At 43.2% G+C, this 19,259-nt stretch overlaps 1 protein-coding gene across 7 annotated transcripts in view; it reads right to left on the reverse strand.

The window, feature by feature from the left end:
• Positions 1-19,259, reverse strand: part of Arid1a (AT-rich interaction domain 1A) — an 87,672-nt gene that overhangs the window by 21,382 nt on the left and 47,031 nt on the right. The gene's annotated exons all lie outside the window — the stretch shown is intronic.

The following is a 19,259-nucleotide window of genomic DNA, read 5'->3' on the forward strand; positions in this document are numbered from 1 at the left end:
TGTTAACAGGCTGGGCATGGTGGTGCATGTGTGTAATGCCACTCTGGATGCTGGAGGCAGGACCAGGTAGAACACAGCTAGCCTGGACTACATAATTAGTATGAGGCTACCTAGCGAAACACTGTTTCAAAAAAACCAACCAAACAAACAAAAAACAAAAAACAAAAAAACAGGAAGGAAGGAAAGAAGGGGCAGAGGGAAGAAACAAAGGAGGAAGGGAATAAAAAAAGAAGTAAAGGAGAGAAATAAAAGAAAGTTAAGAAGCTGGGGCAACATTTACAGGTTGTTGCTCCCTCAAATTAATATATTCTCATGTACCAAGGACTCCATCCTTTCAAGTTACTATACAGTACTTTGCAATATAAGGGGTAGGAGGTGAGAAAGGCATACAACTGCATGGGAAAATATTTCCTAACTGCCAAGAAGGTTTGGGACGATATTCCTTAATACCTGGTATACAAGAGATGAACAAATGCTTGCCAAGTGAACAAATTCAGATTTCCTTCCAGCTTTCAGTTTTTCAATGAGAAGCTTGTATTTGAGACCTTTGTCTGTCTTGAATTAATCAGTAAAGAGCTCACTTGGGGTCAGTAAACTCCAAGACTAGCAATCAAGGGCTCAATATGAAAAATATTCATCCTGCAAAATGTACTCCAGATCTAATCACATGTTTGTTCTCTAGCAAAACCATTTCAGGCTGGGAACTAGCTATTCACCCAAAAAAACTCCCACCTTGATATGTAAATAGTTAAGAGACACATCAGCTGGCCTGATTTGAGTCTCTTTCTACTCATCTAAATAAGATTAGCTGGGCCGGGGATTTAGTTCAGTGGTTCCAGTGCCTGCCTCACAAGTGCAACGTCCCGAGTTCGATCCCCAGTACCCAAAAATAAATAAATAAGATTAGATGAAGTGAGTGTGACAATAACACCTGAGGTTAGAGGACCCTTAAAACACTCTCCTTCAAGTTTCCACGGTGGTCAGATTTTCCACAAACCACTTGGCTGCTTAACTTGGGTGGGAACATTTCTGTTGAGTTCTATGGGAACAAAGCTTGATTTCGAGGCAAGGTAGGAGGTAGATACATTTGTATTTATCCCCAGCTCTCAATGTTAGCTGACAAGTCAGAAAATGCTAGCTTTCTTGCCGGTAAGTAGTAGAACTAGTATACCACAACATACTTTAAAACTGTAATTAGGAGGGCCAGGGATTTAGCTCAGTGGTTCCGACGCCTGCCTCGCAAGCGCAAGGACCCGAGTTCAATCCCTGGTACCAAAAAACAAATTGTAATTAGGATTACTTCTAGTGCAGAGAAGAACTCAAGGGGCCAACCTGTAGGTAACAGTAAAGACTTTCAAAAAACTAAAGCACATGGAATTAAAAAGAGGTCTGGGTTCATTCCAATGGAGAGGAATTTTGTGTTTTCATTCTTCTCCCTCTCTCTCCCTTGTACTGCGGATTGAACCCTGGGCATTCACATTGAACTACATCCTCAACCCTTTTTGATTTTTTGAGGTGGGGTTTCACTAAGTCACTAAATTTCCCAGGCCGGGGGGTGGGTGGGGGGTGGTTGAACTTGTGTACCTCCTGCCTCAGCCTCCTAGTGTGGTGAGATTACAAGTGTGCAACACCATTTCCAGCTTCCACTCTAATTTTGAAGGCTAAGTTATACCAGGGATACCTGGCTTCTGAGCAAAGGACAGCAAAATTGGTCCGTCCTGGCTCTATCTTGTGGTTCTGAAAAACTGTTTTGTTTGGAATGTATTTGTCTTTATACAAGCAAAATATAAACACTCTGTAAAAACATTTTAGAAAAAAACAAATGAAAAACATTTTAGATAATTTAAGTGAAATCAAAATTTCCTTTGTAGTTTTGCTGCCCTCAGTAGAAGAGTCTGTTTAAATTTGGTGTATATTTTCAGAGACCTACTGAGGAACTGAGAATGCAGACAGATTAAAAACAAAAACAGAACACAGAACACCAAAACCCACCAATCACTGCTGAGAGTCAGAGCAATAATGGAGGAGATTGCTTTAACTATACTTTCTGAAGTGGGGACCAGGGCTGTGGATGTAGCTCAGTGGAGAACCGCTTCCCTCACATGTATGAGGCCCTGAGTTTGATCCTGAACATGGCAAAATAAGTCATTTTGCTGGGTATGGTGGAGTCATTTTGAGAGGCTGAGGCAGGAGGATTGCCAAGGTCAAGGCTAACCTAAGTGACTTAGTGAAACCCTACTTCAAAATAAACAATAATAAAAAGGGCTGAAGATATAGCTCAGTGGTAGGGTACTTCTTGGTTCAATCCTTGGTACCAAGGGATGGGAAGAGTAGGGATCACCACAGATGTATAAAGCAAACGCCACTAGTATAGCCGAGGGAGCACAGCAGCCAAAACAAAACAACAACAACAACAACAACAACACCACACACACACACACACACACAACCACCTTGCAGTGAATGGGGCTGAGGTCTCAGGACTCTTGAGGAACCTGTGGCTGGCAAAGAGGTATCTTCCTTCACAGAGGTCCTTTGAAGAGAGCTATCAGTTTTGGTAAAGTGCTCTGAGATCTCTGAAGAAAAAGTACTAAATAAAACCATCAACAACAGCCCCAAGTGGGTTGGGATGCCTGGGCACAGAATAATACTAGGGAAAGGAGAAACATTAATCTTATCTCTTTTGATTTGGTTGGTTTGAGGGAAGTCTCTCAAACTGTTATATCTTTATCACGTGGCAACTAGTCTGAAACAATTTGATTTTTTTGTTTGTTTTTTGGTACCGGGCATCAAACTCTGGACCTTGCACTTTCGAGGCAGGCGGTGGAACCACTGAGCTAAATCCCCAGCCCCTGAAATAATTTGAGAACCAGCATTAGCACAGAAAAAGGCAAATCATACTATTAACAATAGCTATCATTTGAGCAACCACCATGTGCCAAGCACTTTGTGAAGTTACCTAAGTTTTCTATAATTTTTGGTGGTAGATACCACCACCATCTTGAAGATGAGAAAGTTGATACCCAAAGAAAGACTGGGTTACATGGCCAAGCAATCCAGAAGTAAGAGGTGGTCTGAACCCAAGCCTGCTGGATCTTAACCCTAGGTTCATTCATACTCAATCTTTCTTCTTACATTATGCTCTCTTTGGTACTATATGAACTGAGAGAAAAGGCACCATATCCTTGAGTTAGGAGGCCAAGGCCTTATTTTTTGTACAGTACTTAGTTGTAACCTTGGGCAAGCTGGCAACAAGCTGGGCTTCAGTTTTCTCACTTATACAATGAGACGGCTGTACAAATCTTGCTCTGTGACACCCCTAGGGCATGTGCATCAAACCCACTGGCACCATATGGCCAGGGCCAAACGACCAGCAGCAATTATGACACACAAGTGGTAGAAGACATAAGGCATTCCCATCAGTTTTAGGCACTAATCACAGTAAATATTTTTACTGGAGAATGAGAGGGAGTAGTAAGGACAGAAGGCTCCAAAAGACGTCTCCCTTTCTCTGTACTACACAAACAGAGATTGCCCTGAACTCCATGTCCTTTCATTGCACAGATACACCTCTGTTTTCTACCCTTAAAAAGCCAGTTTTTCAGGTCTTTTGTTCCACAAAAAGCCGGATGTCTGGTTGTTGAGTCAGACCTCAATGTGCCTAACAAGTTCGGTTTTCTACAACACAGTTATAAAGAACAAGTTCAATCAATCCATAGCCCTATTTCGGTAGGGGCTGCTTTGGCATTTCAGATCTTTTAAGTTCTCAGCTTTTCACTTGATCTTAGCCAAAAGGCCGAGAAGTGATAGTTCTCAGCTTTTCTAAAAGGGTCTACCTAACAGGTATCTTCTGGGGTCATTGCCAATTCTGAGTCACAGCAATGTCCCTTTAGTGGAAAGCCATCTATTTCTGGATAAAAAGGTCTCCAAGTAAAATCCTGCTATCCTCCAAGTATAATCCTGCTGAGAGATGGGAGGTGGGGATCAGCCCACTCAGTGCCCTGCCAGTTCCAAGGAAGCAGCAGGGCCAGGAGAATTTCCTCACGTGTTTCCAGTGTGTTTCACGCGTTTTATTGCTCATCTACCATGCAGATCAAAAGCACTGGAGCAGGTCCAACTGTTTCACAGAATCTCACACTTCAGGCTGGCTACAGCCCCGAAAGCCTTCATTTCTTCACTTGAAATACTGCCCAATGTTATTTTGGGATATGACCTGATAGAAGAAGCCCATAGGGACTCCATGACGATAACTGTTCCAGCTGTGATTGGTTGCCGAGGCCCAGTGAGTGCCAGCATGGGTTTGTCAGGCTTTGCTGACAAACAGAATTCAGTAGCTAACACCTTCTCTTCACACCACAACAAAACTGTGCCTGAAATCACACAGTCCATACTTCATTTGGGGGTGGGGGAGGGTTGTGCTGGTGCTTTCAGAGAATCACAAGCTCTAACATGAACTAGCTGCCTGGGGAAGCACATTTTTAAGCAGGATGATATGAGATCAGGTTTAAGGGAAGGGGTTTAAATGATCTCCTAATAAAAACCACAGAGGATGACAGTTCATTTTGATGAGCAGATTAAATATTGTTAATAGGCCAGTCTAAAGATAGGGTCATGGTAAGCTCATATTTATAGAATTTTCCTATAAATCTGGATGACTCCCTGAAGAACTCAATGGAGTTCTTGTATTCACTTAGTTGTGAAGAGCTTTTGCCTATTTGTGTTGACTACTGGCAAGTTTACCCCATCAAGAGAACCAGGTAAATCCCACACATATTTACAGTAAGTGTGTGTAGTACTATACTTGCAACGCAGCCATACCTGTTTAAAATGAAAAATCAAAATGCATAATATGAAATGACCAAATCTATGTTATCAATATGCCAGGTCTCCCCTACCTCAGCCCAATCTCACAGATCCTGAGACATGTAAGGAGGATGCCATGCTGGAGACTGGGAGAAAACCCTGGAGATACAAAAGAGCCAGAGACATGGGCCGGGGATTTAGCTCAGTGGTGCTGTCACTTGCCTTGCAAGCGCAAGGTCCCGAGTTCAATCCCTGGTACCAAAAAAAAAAAAAAAAAGAAAAAAGAAAAAAAAAGAAAAACGAAATAACAGAGACAACAGCAGAGAATAGTAACAGAGACGACAGCTTCAACAAATTCCAAGGAAAAAAGACCAACACAATTACTTTAAGGCAAGTTGGTTTTTGGAACACCTGGGTTTTCATAATACCTTCCTTAAACTTACAATGTATTTGTCAAGGGTACCAGGAGAGAAGAAACTACATCTATCAAACACTCCTTAGGGCCAGGGATGAAGCTCAGTGGTGCTACGCCTGCCTGGCAAGCGCAAGGTCCTGAGTTCGATCCCCAGTATACCCCTCCACACCAAAATTCAGTATAATAAGTTTCAGTTGTAGGTTCTCCTCTCTTTGGTCTTTGCTACAAATGTAAGGAAGGGCAATCTGACCCACTTCATACAGGTAGGGACCTAGAGTTACAGATCCACTACACCGCTGTTTCAAGGAGTGGTCTCTGTCCAAAAGATTAACTGCCATCTATGCCTAGAGAGCAGGCTAGCTAGTGCTGGCTAAAGTCCTAAGAATGAATCCAAACACAGAACAGTGGCCGGGGATTTAGCTCAGTGGTTTCGCTGCCTGCTGCGCAAGCGCAAGGACCCAAGTTCGATCCCCGGTACCAAAAAACCCCCCCAAAAAACATAGAACAGGGGCCGGGGATTTAGCTCAGTGGTTCAGTGCCTTCCTCGAAAGCACAAGGTCCCAAGTTCGACTCCTGCTACCAAAAAAAAAAGAAAAGAAAGAAAACATACAACAGGCTGCCTCTTACTCTGGTGGTACTGCAGGGGATAAGCAGGTGGTAAGGAAGGGGGAAAAAAAAAGACAAGAGACTGGCACCATTCTTTTAATTTAGGACCAAGCACTATCTCCTGTCTGGCCAACACATACTGTTTGGAAGAGCACAAACTGTTCCAGCAAAGGCTCAGAGAACTCCATTTGTTACTGGTCCCACCACGTTTCCAAACTTGGTTTGTATCCTAGAAACCACCACATAGGATGAGATCGCTCACCAAAATCCCTCTTCTCTTTTTCTACAATGGGCTATTGTTCTGGGGATAATGGTTCATTCTTCCTGGTACCTTCTGTCTGCCTGGTGGGGAATACACAGCAAAGAAGGGTCAGACACTTTTTGTTTCCAGAATGCTTTTCAGGGACCCTTCTCCAAGAGGAAATACCCTATATAAGTCAGAATTCATAAAGAAAGCTCTAGGAGACCAGGTCTCCGAATTCAAAGGAAGCTGGAAAGAAGCTAATAAAATGAGTTCTTTTATATTTCCTTTTTGTAAGGAAGTAGAATTGATATGAATATGTGACTGTCATGTTTAACTGTAAGGTAAGGGCTTGACTCACATTTGATTTTCACAATTATCTTCTGATGTTGCTACACTACACGCCCCCCCCCCCCATTTTAAGCAGGTTCGGAAGTTAAATGACTTGCCCAAGGACAGACAGCTATTAAACACAAGAACTGGAGTTCAAATCTATATTTCCTTTACTCTTTCCATAAGGTAGAAGCTTGACACTATCAAAGGCTGAGCTCCGCACTTCAAATGAAGTAAGCAATAACCTGTCTCGAGACATGCTGGGTAATCAGCCATGTGCTTTGAACAGGCTAACCTCACTAGGTCTCTCTTTGCTTCTTTATAGAAGGAAAGACTAAAACTAACCCAAATACCACTCTACAATACTGTGTTTCTTTCCTAACTGTACATCTAACTTTCATGGTTTATTTAAGAAATCCTTTCACCTATCATCCTTTCAACTTAAACTTAACTTTGTCTGTGCTAAAGGGTTTGTTTTATTGGGTTTTGTTTTGCAGAACTGGGGACTGAACGCAGGGCCATCACAGTGAGCTATATCCCAAGCTACTCCACCCCTCCCTTTTAAAAATTTTTCATTTTGAAACAAGTCTCACTAAATTGCTAAACTGCCCATGTTGGGCAATCCTCCTGCTTTGGCATCCCAGAGAGCCTGGATTACAGGTGTGCCACTCTAGCTCTGTGTGTGTGTGTGTGTGTGTGCTGGGGATCAAACCAAACAGTCCTTTGTACAATGATAGCTAAATGCCCTACCACTGAGGTGTAACCCAAAATGCCCTGGACTTTCAAAATGGCAGTTAATATAAGAAGGGCTAAGGAGAGAATGACTTGGAATCTAAGGAAACAAAGTTAATCGATATGAAGGTTAAGAGTCTGGTCTCTGCTGGAAATTCAAACTCAATGTGTTCAAATCCTATTATCAAGCACAAGGGTGTGGCTCAAGATATTTCTGGCCTCTAGATGGCCCAATCTCAGGAGATTTCAAACCCTCATACTTTCTTCCTTATCTGGCAATGCAAAGACCCTTCTAAACTTTGGTACAGTTGGGCCTTAAGGTCCCATTCTATAAGGTACAAGATGGGAAGATTCTTTTCTGGAGGTAGAAGCCAAGCAACATTCAACCCCCCAAGCCACAGACAAGTTCCAAGAACAGATCAACAGCTCTCCTTTAACGCACTTCAGGTTGGCTGATTTCCCAGCCAACCAGAACAGAACTAGGTGGGACCAATGGCTTAAAGATACACTATAGGTACAACTATAACCAAAATATTTTTTAGCTGTGGGAACTTCAAATATGAGAACAAAGCCAGATACCATGGTATTTGGGAAGCTTAAGTAGGAGAATTGCTTGAGACCAGGATTTTGAAGGGAGCCTGGGCAACATAGTAAGACTTGTCTTAAAACACACAGGCAGCCAGGGATTTAGCTCAGTGGTTCCGGCGCCTGCCTCACAAGCTCAAGGTCCCAAGTTCGATCCCCAGTACCCAAAAAAAAAAAAAAAAAAATCGGGCCAGGGATTTAGTTCAGTGGTTTTGCTGCCTGCTGCGCAAGCGCAAGGACCTGAGTTCGATCCCCGGTACCAAAAAAACCCACAAAAAACCACACAGGCACGTACAGATGAGAACAGTTTTGTGGGGGGCAGTGGAGAAATCGGAAATCTCCCCCCTCTTAGGAGAAATCTAGTAGTCATTCTGTTTTGTTTTGTTCTTGGTACCATGGATCGAACTGAGGACCTTGCGCTTTTGAGGCAGGCGCAGTACCACTGAGGTAAATTCCCAGCTACTAGTCATTCTGTTAAAGCATCTACTGTAAATGAAAGTCACAGGATAAATCACCTGTCCCTCCCACAACCTTACTCCAGAATTCCTCTGAGGTTGTACACTTCAGTGTTATAGGACTAATGGCTTTGTGCTATATTTGTCCTTTTCCCAGAAGCCTACAGGCCCAGAGCAGGATCAGACTATTAGTGACCGAAAAAAATGCCAGTTACACAAAAGACAAAATGCTTGTTGGGTACAGTAGCACATGCATGTAACTCAGCTTCTCGGAAGGCTAAATAAGGCAGGATTGAAAGTTCAAGACTATTTAGTAAGATACTATCTCAAAATAAAATTTTAAAAAAGGGATAGAAGCTAGCTGTGGTGGCACAGCCAAATGAGGTTGGAGGACCTCAAGTTCAAGTCCAGGCTGGGCAACTTAACAAAACCTTGTCTCAAAATAAAAAGGGATGGGGATGTAACTTAGTGCAAAGGCTCTGGATCCCCAGTACTGGGAGGGTATTGGGGAGAAGGCAGAAGGTCTGGGGATGTGACTCTGGACGTTCACTAGCATATTCAATCCCCAGTATTAAAAAAAAAAAAAAAGACAAGACACTTAATAAATGTTGCTCAATGAACAATCTTCTCAAAAGCATCCTCTTTTAAATCCCATCTCTATCAGTCATCTCTTTCATTTCCATTCCCATCCTTCCCTGGTACCTGAACTCTAGATTCCACACAGGGGAGGAGGGGCTCTTGGCTGCTGCCACTAAGAGAACTGACTCTCTCACCTAAAAACAGGAAGTACAACCCTGAGTGAGCCTTGGCAACTTGGCTTTTGCCAGAACTGCAGCAGTACAGGGAAGGAATGTTTGGAAAAAAGGATGCTGGGAGGTGGGGCTCTGTGTCAATGAAGAAATTTCAATTTAATTGCCAAAAACCCTAAGAACCTGCTGTTCTAACGCACCTCAGCAAAATCTCTTGAGGTAGGCCTGATTCCTGCGTGGAGGCTGAGGGTATTGTTCCTGAGGTGAGAAAGGGGAAGAGAAGAAAAGACTGCTGGGCTGCTTACATTCCTGCAGTGGGATCCCTGAAAACAGCAGCTTGGCCACTGCAGCAGCCATTGATTTTTCAGGGGTCGATATTCTGCTCCCACAGATCTGCTCAGTTGGAGGTTTAATCACATCGAGTGTTTCTGCTCAACATCTCCCCTATGTGCCTCCTCAACCAATAAAACAAACACCAAACGCAATGAGAGTTGGCAAAGAAGATGAGATAGTGCTCCCCACAGCTGTGGCTACCCTCAGAGAAATTTTAGGCACCAGCTTGCATGGAGTAAATACAGAAGAAAAGGAGCCACAGCTACACAGTACAGTCCACAAGAAGCTGCAACAACAGAACCACAGGTCTCAGAGAATCTAATTTACTGGCCAACATATCTCCATGCAGACCAATGTAAACATTGGGAGATTTTACATAAAAAATCCAGGCTTCTAAATTCTTTAAAAAAAGGCCAACGTGCTGACCCACACCTGTAATCCCAGTACTTGGGAGATTGAGATAGGATCTAGGAGGCCAGCCTGGGCTACATAGTGAGTTCAAAGGCAACCTGAACTACTTAATGAGACCCTGTCTCAAACAATAACAACAACAAAAAAGGTGATGATCCTGGAACTCCCACGGGGCACACTAATTGGTTGAAACCACATTCCAGTTTGTCATGGTCTCCAAGAGGCCTCTGCACAGTTACCTGACTAGCACCCTCCACCCCATACATGTACCCTGCCTTCCAAAGTCTTCTCAGTTGGGACAGAGTGGAATGTTTTATCCAACCAGTAACCACCTCTTGGCCAAAAATGTACACAAAAGGGCTGGGAGTGTAGTTCAGTGGTAAAGCACTTGCCTAGCATGGACGAGGCCCTGGGTTTGATTCCCCAGGACTCTCCCTACCCTAACTCGCAACACTGGGTATTTTGAGGGTCACTAGTTAACAGACTCAAATTGGAAAAAAAAAAAAGAAAGAATCTGGGTCAGAGCTGGGCCTGAGTTACAGCAGTGTATATTTATGGAATAAGGGCTGTTCTAATCCCAGCAGGTAACAAGAGCATTATAAAGCTAAGAGAAGGCAAGAAGTTAGAACCCCTACTTTCTCAAAGTCAAACATTCTGTTAGGAAGGCCAACACAGAGCCTGTTCCATGATAAAGATCACTGGCTATAATAATCCTACACCTTGAGGAAGGTGGGCAGGAAAGCAGGGTGGGGTGAGGAGCAAGAGTAAAAATCAGAGAAATGCAACCAGAGCGCTGGATATCAGAAGTGTAACAGGGAGGGTATGTTGCCTTAGGGTTCCATATCATCTGGCTTTCCTCTATATGGCAAACCTGGCTGCCCTCAAAATTGTAGCAACCTGCCAGGGATTTAGCTCAGTGGCACAGCACCTGCCTGGCAAGCACAAGGTCCCAAGTGCGATCCTCACTACACACACAAAAAAACTGTAGTAACCTTCTTCGAAAGCAAGCAAAGGGAAGATGAAATTCATTGTGCTGAATATGACTTAGAACTAACTAAGGGGCTGGTAGCCTCTTGGTTCTATAAAGTTCTAAATGTATATTAGCCAGGGGTCTCCCTTACCACAGCCTACAGGTCTAGATAAAAACTCCAAGTACAGCAATTCCTTGGTTCACAAACAAAAGCATTTGGCAAAATTTTGCTTCTATTTGCAACTCCACATCAGGTGACAAACATGACCATGGCCATCTTCACCATACAAACACAAATGCAGCCATCTTCCCCCAAAAATCATAAAACAAACTATGTTCATAAACCAAGGTACCACTGTATTTAGCCAGGCATGGTGGTGCATGCCTATAATTCCAACACTCAGGAGGCTAAGGTAATACTTTGAGTTCAAAACCAGCCTAAGCCACATAACAAGACTGCCTAAAAAAACCCAAAAAAAACAAGAAACAGAAAGAAGAAAGGGAGGGAATGAGGAAGGCAACAGACAGAGAGAAAAGGAAAGAGGAGAGAGAACATCCAAATATCCTTATAGAACAAGTAGATCTGAAAGTGGGGAATGGACAGAATCTGGAAACAGCAAAGGTGGCCACTAACCCCAAAGGCCTTTAAAACCAAAAGAACAACTCTGAATACAGGGAAATCACAATCAAATTTTAGAAGACATTCTAGAAACATTCTTGATGATGCTTACTCTGAACACTGACCTCTTTTATTTGAAACTTGAGTTCCCTTTTGACCTTTCCCAAAAGGTCAGGAAAGTACCTTCACTCATCTCAGCAAACAATATTCAATATTCCTCTAGTATCAAAGCTGGCCCTAAGGGATAGGTTTGCTGATTCTCACACTTGAGACTTCTATTGTTACTTTTCACTTTCAGTAAGGCAGTTTCTTAGCTTCCTTGGGGAATGTGAAATGGAAAAGAAACTAGCAGCTTGGAGGCAGGCTCTGCTGCATGGCAATCACAGATTATGTCACAATGCTAGCCAATTCTATGCTGATACTAGGTTGAGAAGATGGGACAGGTTCAGGCCCCAGAAGACGGACAAAGCATAGGGTCCCCAATGTTAATAGCACTGAACATATACCAACTTCATCATGCTTTGAGGAAGGACACCAAATGTCTTAGAAACATGAGAGAAAGACAACAGAGCTAATTCTTTTCCGTGCTTGATTTATCAGTTTTGTTAACACAGTTCCATATATAGATATTTGGACGATATCTCTGGACCAAATCTGATGGAACAGATTCTCAGCCTGGCTTACGGGGCTGTACTGATTTTTGCAAAGACAGCATTTCTAGGTGGAGTTGGCTTATTTCTTATTCCAAAGACCCAAGTCCCCTAAGCATGAACAAAAACCAGCTTGGCAATTATATACCTGCGGCTTATTTCCTGATTTTTGGCTGCTCTTTTCTGCAGAAGAACAAGAGCAGAAGCCAGGAAACGTGCTTTGGTGGAGCAATCCCCAGTCAACTCTGCAGAAGCTTATAAAAGCACTAACAGGATGCTTGGCATGGTGGCACACAGCTGTAATCCCAGCACTTGGGAGGCTGAGGTAGGAGGATTGCTGTGTTCAAGGCCAACCTAGGCTACACAGTAAATTCAAGGCCTACATAGTTACTATGTAACTACATAGTTAGACCCATAGTAACTACATACTTAGACCCTGTCTCAAAAAACCCAAAACAAATAAACAAAAAACCCAAAAAACATAAAAGCGCCCAAAGGAAAAAACGGTATGAGTGGAGGCAACTAAGTCCATCCATATATTGACTCAGGAATTTCAGAATATTTTAGTTTTAAAGGAATTTTCTTTCAAAAGTAAATGCTTCTTTTTCTTTTCTTTTTTCAGTACCAGGGATTAAACTCATGACCTTGTGTTTGCCAGGCAGGCATGGCACCACTGAGGTACATTCCCAGCCTTCTTTTTGAGTTTTGGAAACAGGGTCTCGCTTTGTAGTGCAGACTGGCCTTGAACTCATTATGGAGCTCAGGTTAGCCTCGAACTCATGGCAATCCTCCTGCCTCAACCTCCAGATTACTGGGATTACAGACGTGTGGCACCATGCCCAGCTAAGAGTAAACAATTCTTACATCCTCCTGGAGAGTAGACCTAAATCCAGAACCTATACTATCACTAACTTTGCCTAAAATCACAATCTTACATCTTTCAACATTTCCTTCTTTTTCTCCAAAGAGAACAGAATATAGAAAGCAAACTCTATTTTCTGAATATAGGATCTCTCCCCTACTCTGGGTGCTAGGGATCACACCTAGGATCTGCAACATACTAAACTTTTTATATGCACTACCACTGAGCTAACCTGTGACCTCTTTCTTTTTTAAGGATCTTTCTGCTCATCCTTTACAGGAGTTGATCCTAATAGGAAAAGCACTAGACTGGAAGTCAAAGAACCCAATGTTTTCATTGACTGAATTACCCAGCTCAAGTTCCTTATTCTTTCTGGGTCTTAAGTTCTTCATATATGAAGTGGGAGGTGGAAGGGGAGAGGAGCAGTGGTGGTTACCATAGTAAATACTCAAACTAGCTTATGTTGTCTCCATTCTACTCTTTCTGTAATTGTTTTGGGTTTTTTTGGTACCAGAAATCGAACTTGGGTCCTTCTGCTTTCAAGGCAGGTGGCAGAACCACTGAGCTAAATCCCTGGCCCTCTTTCTGTAATTGTAAAAGTTAAAACGGCCAGATATGATGGTGTACACCTGTAATCTCAGGACTCTGAGAGACTGAGGCAGGACTGCCAAATCTGCGTACCATGTTTGGGGAATTTAATGAGACCCTATCTCAAACAATAAACAAGGTTGGGGAATAAAGTTCAGTTAGATAATGCCAAGTTCACTCCCTAGTGCCACCACAAGGTACTGGGGAGTGAAGAAAAAGCTAAAACTACATTTCCAATAAACCCTTGCAGATGAGTTTTGGATACAATTCAACTTCTGCTAATTAGAAGCAGACTCATGAGATAACACTCAATTGTGGAAGAGACCATACTTTTTTTTTTTTTGGTACCAGGGATCAAACTTGGGACCTTGTGCTTGCGAGGCAGGCACCAGAACCACTGAGCTAAATCCCTGGCCGGAGACCATGCTTTTGTCACCCTCGTCTGCTTCTGCAGGTTAGTTTCATCCTCCACTTAACTGGGTACTGGTTTTGGCAGTAGCGCTTGCTACTTTTTGATTCTAGCTTACTTATCCCTGGATAGTAGATGTATGGCTATGACTTGAGAGCAAGCAGATAATGTCTCAGAGAGTGTGGGTCAAATCTAGGTCAAATCTGGGTTCCGTTCCTGGAGGCCAAACCTACAGCATGTTCCCTCCATACTTCCTTTGTAAAGCCAAAGTTCCCTATATTAAAATCCTCTCTATTAACTCTATGGTAACCACCACTGCTCCTCTCCCCTTAAGGTTTAATACAAAAATACTTTCTGATTTAGTATTATGATAATGCCAAAAGAGTAGTTGTGAAGAGAAAAGAACAGATATTCCACAGAGCATACTGCCTGCTAGGTGATTGCTTTTCTTGGGGGAAATAGGTAAGGGGAGAATTTACACTTTTAAATATATTTGTCCCCAGCACAGCCTCTTTTATTTCTTCCCTTTTACAACCACCCTGCACTTTCTACCTCCCACTGTAAGCTGGGGCTGGGGTGAGGGTGGGGTGGGCCATGCAGGGGTTGAATAGCTCACACAGGATGGAAGGCTGAGTCAGCACACGCTTTCTTTTCCATGTTCTCGGCAAGCTGTTATTCTGAAGATGGCATTACCACCCCAGGCAAAAGTAAGTATCATCTGGGCTACAGGAAGGCTTGGGCTAGATAGGACAGCAAGTATCTTTCTCAGCAACAGGAGATGTTTACAAGCTCCAGGTCCAAAAGAATCAGGGCACACCAGTTCTGACCAACCTGTGTGGCTAATGAGGGAGAATAGTTTGACCCAACTTATACCCTTATACCAATTTCTTGTCTACAACTGCTTGTAGAAGGCTAGGGACAAAATGAAAAACAAGGTCAAATTCATGCAGTGTGGTTGTTGGAGAAGAGATATCTCCCACCAGTCCTCAGTAGGACTGACTGACTCTGGGAGACCTCATACTAAAGATAAGGCTATACTGCTTTTCAGACTGAGGTTGTTCTAAAGAAAACAAAAGATTCCAGCAAGAGGAATCTTTGTGAGACACACAGGCAGGAAGCAGAGCTGAGCTACCAGTGACTAGAATAGAAACAGGAAACAGGCCCAGGAACAAGCATATTGTAATCTGCTGCTGCAAGCAGCACAGGCTCCAACAGGCACCAGGCAGTATCGAGGCTAGAGCAGTAACTGAGGTGGAGAAGTGGATTGCTCAGCCCTGCTAGAGAACAAGCATTCTAGAGAAAAGATACCTATGTGCACAGGGTACCTGCTGCTCTGAGCAGTCTGTACAGATGTGACAGAGGGGGTGGGGACTTCCTTCCTGAGACTGTGATAGCACCTGCACTATAAATCAAGGGGAGCAAGCACAGACACATGGTCAGATGTAAAGAAAACAGATCACCAACCTTAGAACACCTAGCTCCTCTGCTTACCAAAACTGCCTGTGGCATTTATTTATGTTCCCTTAGAAAATAATAAGCCATCAAAACCCTAGGCAAAGGCCGGAGGTTTAGCTCAGTGCCACCAGCGCCTGCCTGGCAAGCACAAGGTCCTGAGTTTGATCCCCAGTTCTGCAAAACAACAAACAAACAAACAAACCCCTAGGCAAGAAGTATTGGCCACCTCTCCTACCAAAACAGATAGAAGGAAACAAAATCTGTGTAAGATTAGAATCACTGAAATAACCCATTTTTCTAAGTATTTAGAGCTCTTCTGTCACTCCTCTAAATAAACCTAGAGGCAAAAAGCTGGCTCCCAAGCTCACCCAGGTTACAAGAATCTTGGGGCCAAGCATTCACAAAAGGCACAGTTTGGAGTCAGACAAAGTTCTGAATGTTCAAGTAGAGATCAGCAGAATGCTATTCCAATATGAAGAAAATGAGAAAGAATCCCAGAGAAGGTATTTCAGCAGGGTTTTGAAGCCAAAGCAGAACTTCGTGTACATTAAAAACAGAGAGAGCCAGAGATACAATCATCCCACAAAAGAGGGACAGCAAAGGGCCAGAAACTGCAGAGGTGTTCTGGGAGCTGTGGATAGTTCCACTGTAGGCTCTGGACCACAGGTGCAAGGAAGCAGGATCCTAACACAACACCCACAAAACGGCTGGTGATGGTCTCCAACATTCAGAGAGTCTTTGAATTTTACTAGACACAGTGACTAAAATGTGCTGCATTCCAAAGTACTCAGTTTGATATTTTCTTTTGAAAATTTTACTCTCAGCTTTTTCAGGCTCTAACTCCATGCCCCTCAGCCATTAGACATACGAATCACTCAAGGGTCATATTAACAGGAGGGGCTGAGAATGGCAATCTAGCCAAGTGCCAGTGTGATGTCAGTGCTGTGATGATGGACCTTTATCTGAGTAACAAGGAGCTGATTAAAGTTAGTATAACCAGGACCCTGTGTTGTTTAAGAAGGGTCTATAGAGGGCCAGGGCGCACCTACAGAACAGGGCTTGCTCCTCCTATCCAACACAGGAAAACCAAAGAACCAAACTCAAGACAACATTCCACTAGGTGAGGATGTTCTTTAGATGGTTAGTTCCTCCAAGCAGATCCTACAGTCCTGGCCAGCTTCCTCTTCCACCCAAGGCCCTCTTTCACATCTTATCTCTGCCTCTAACACAAAAGAGGCCTGGAAAAACAAAAGTAAAATGCAAATTTATATTTCTTCCTTTCAGAATAGATCCAATAAATGTTAAATGGCAAAGAGCTGAGGGTTTTGTCTAAAAATGAACAAAGGATCAGACTGTCCAAGACTTTTCTCTACTGGATGGCATATAACAGGAAATATTCCACCTGAAACATCAGAGCTAGATTCAAATCCTGATTCTGATCCTTGGTTTTTTCATATGTAAAACAGGAGTGGGGGCCTGCTCAGTGGCACCATGAATGCATGACTGCCTCACAAGCACAAGGTCCATGGGCCGGGGATTTAGCTCAGTGGTTCCACCACCTGCCTCTTGAGCACAAAGTCTCGAGTTCGATCCCTGGTACCAAAAACACAAACAAAAAACAAAACAAAACAAGAGTGGGTGCTCAGAGCATTTCAATTCCTGTCCTCCCAGGACCACTAGTGTTGACTATAGTTCATTCCTTGGCCTTACTCTTGACCTCTAAGATTCAGATTCTATAGGATCAGGATACCCCCCCCCCCATTTCCGCTTTCCAGACCAATGCATCTAACCTCTCAGGGCCTCAGAACATCACAGAAGTAAAACAAGTGCTAATAGCTACTATGTTGTTAAATGAAATCCTAGAATGGCTTAGAAATCTAAGAGATAAAAGAGCATCTATGGTTAATTTAATAGACATTAAAAATCCTAATACTGTTCTCCATCTCATTCCTAACATCAATAATGTTCACTTTTCCTAGGCATGGTGGTACATGCCTGTAATTCCTGCACTCAAGAGGCTGATACAGGAGGATCGTAAGTTTGAGGGCAGTCTAGGCTAAAGAGAAAATACTTGTCTCAAAAAAAACTAAAACAAAACAACAAAAGAAAAAGGAAAAAAAATAGCCAGACATGGTGGCATGCTTCTGTAATTCCAGCACTCAGAAGGCTGAGTCAGGACTATGAATTTGAGGCCAGTGTGGACTACTCAGTGAGACTCTGTCTTAGGAAAAAAGCACAACTCAGATGGTCAATCTGTTGAAGACTATCTTATTCAGTAAAGGAGGGCTGGGGATTTAGCTCAGTGGCACCATGCCTGCCTCACAAGTACAAGGTCCTGAGGAGTTTGATCTCAGTACCAGAAAAAAAAAACAACCATACAATCTTATTCAGTAAAGGGGATAGTGGCTAATGCCTATTATAAGATAACTGCACAGGTGCCTTTGATTTCTTCTCACTCCAGAAAGATGTACCTGTTTATACTCTCTGAATATCCTTCCAGCATCTTCATCCTTTCTTCTTCTATCTGCCTTACTCAGAGTATTGAGATAAAGCTGAGGAACTTCAACTGATTCAACAACCTCTCCTTTCAAGAGTGCTAATAGCTGGGCATGGGAGCCTAGTCCTAATATCTGGGAAGCCGAAGCAGGAGGACTACAAGATTAAGCCCAGTCTGAGCAACTTAGCAAGACCCTATCTCAAAATAAAAATCGAGCTGGGGATGTAGCTCAGTGTAAAGGCTCTGGGTTAAACCCCAGTACCATACACACCAAATGGGGGGGGGGGGAGAGGAGGAGAGAGGAGGAGAGAGGAGGAGAGAGGAGGAGAGAGGAGGAGAGAGGAGGAGAGAGGAAGAGAGGGAGAGAGAGAGAGGAGAGAGAGAGAATACTCTTTACCTTTCCCTTAGCCTTCAGTAGCCAGGTGCAGTGGTGCACACCTGTAATCTCAGCACGGAGGGAGGCTGAGGGAGGAGGATCACAAGTTCCGAGTCCCGCCTGGACAACTTAGCGAGACCCTGTCTCAAAATAAAAACAAAACGGGCTGGGAATGTAGCTCAGTGGTAGAGCACCCCCTGGGTTTTGATCCCCAGTATCACAAAAACTAGAAATCAGGCCCTTTCCCTATGTAAAAAGAATCCCAATAAAAATGCGTCATGATAAATCTACTGTCTGTTTTCCTTGAAATATAAAGTTGATGTGGACCATTTTCCCTCTTCCTTTTGCTTCCAAAAATATCACACACTCCTGGTCCTCTGCCGATTTCTACAACTCTGTTGGCTGCATCCCTCTGGTGATTGCAGGCATTGTTCAGGGCTCCATCTGGCTCTTCTTTACATTTTCCAATCACAGCCTCTGAAGTCTAGTTCAGTCCACAGTTTAACTATTATCTAGCACACAGACAACTCTGCAACTCTATCCAGACTCAACTCTTACCCCAAGTTTTAGTTTTTCATCTCTGTGGTTATATTGTATTTTATATCACAAACATGGAACTTCTACTCAAAAATGAGTTTTCCCTATTAACCTATTGCTGTCAATGAGATTTTTTTCTTTCTCTCCCTCCACCCTAAAGCAATCAGTCCAGACCTTTAAAGTTGGCATGGTGGCCCATGTCTATAATCCCAGCACTCTGAGAGGCTGGGGCAGGAAGACTGGAAGTTTAAGCCTAGCCTGGGCAACCCTGTCTCAAAACAAAAAATAAGGAAGAGCTGGGAGTTGTAGCTGGGGGTGGAAAAGCCCTGGGTTCAATCCCTACTACTGCAAGGGGAAAAAACAAAAAACAAAACCCACCAACAACCAATAAGCAAACAAAATAATTTTACATCATTCACCCAGTAGAATTCATTATTCTCGATTCTATAGATTCTTTCCCACACATCTTACATGTGGGACTAAATAGCTATGCAAATGAGAAAGAAGGGTAAAGCTGCACATCTTTTTTTTTTTTTTTTTTTTTTCTTTCTTTTGGTACTGGGGATTGAACTCGGGTCCTTGTGCTTGCAAGGCAAGCAAGCGGCAGAACCACTGAGCTAAATCCCTGGCCCC

The sequence above is a fragment of the Heterocephalus glaber genome, unplaced genomic scaffold, assembly GCF_053883595.1.
Source record: "Heterocephalus glaber isolate CG9 unplaced genomic scaffold, H.glaber_assembly_v1.0 deba00001452, whole genome shotgun sequence".
Taxonomy (NCBI): domain Eukaryota; kingdom Metazoa; phylum Chordata; class Mammalia; order Rodentia; family Bathyergidae; genus Heterocephalus; species Heterocephalus glaber.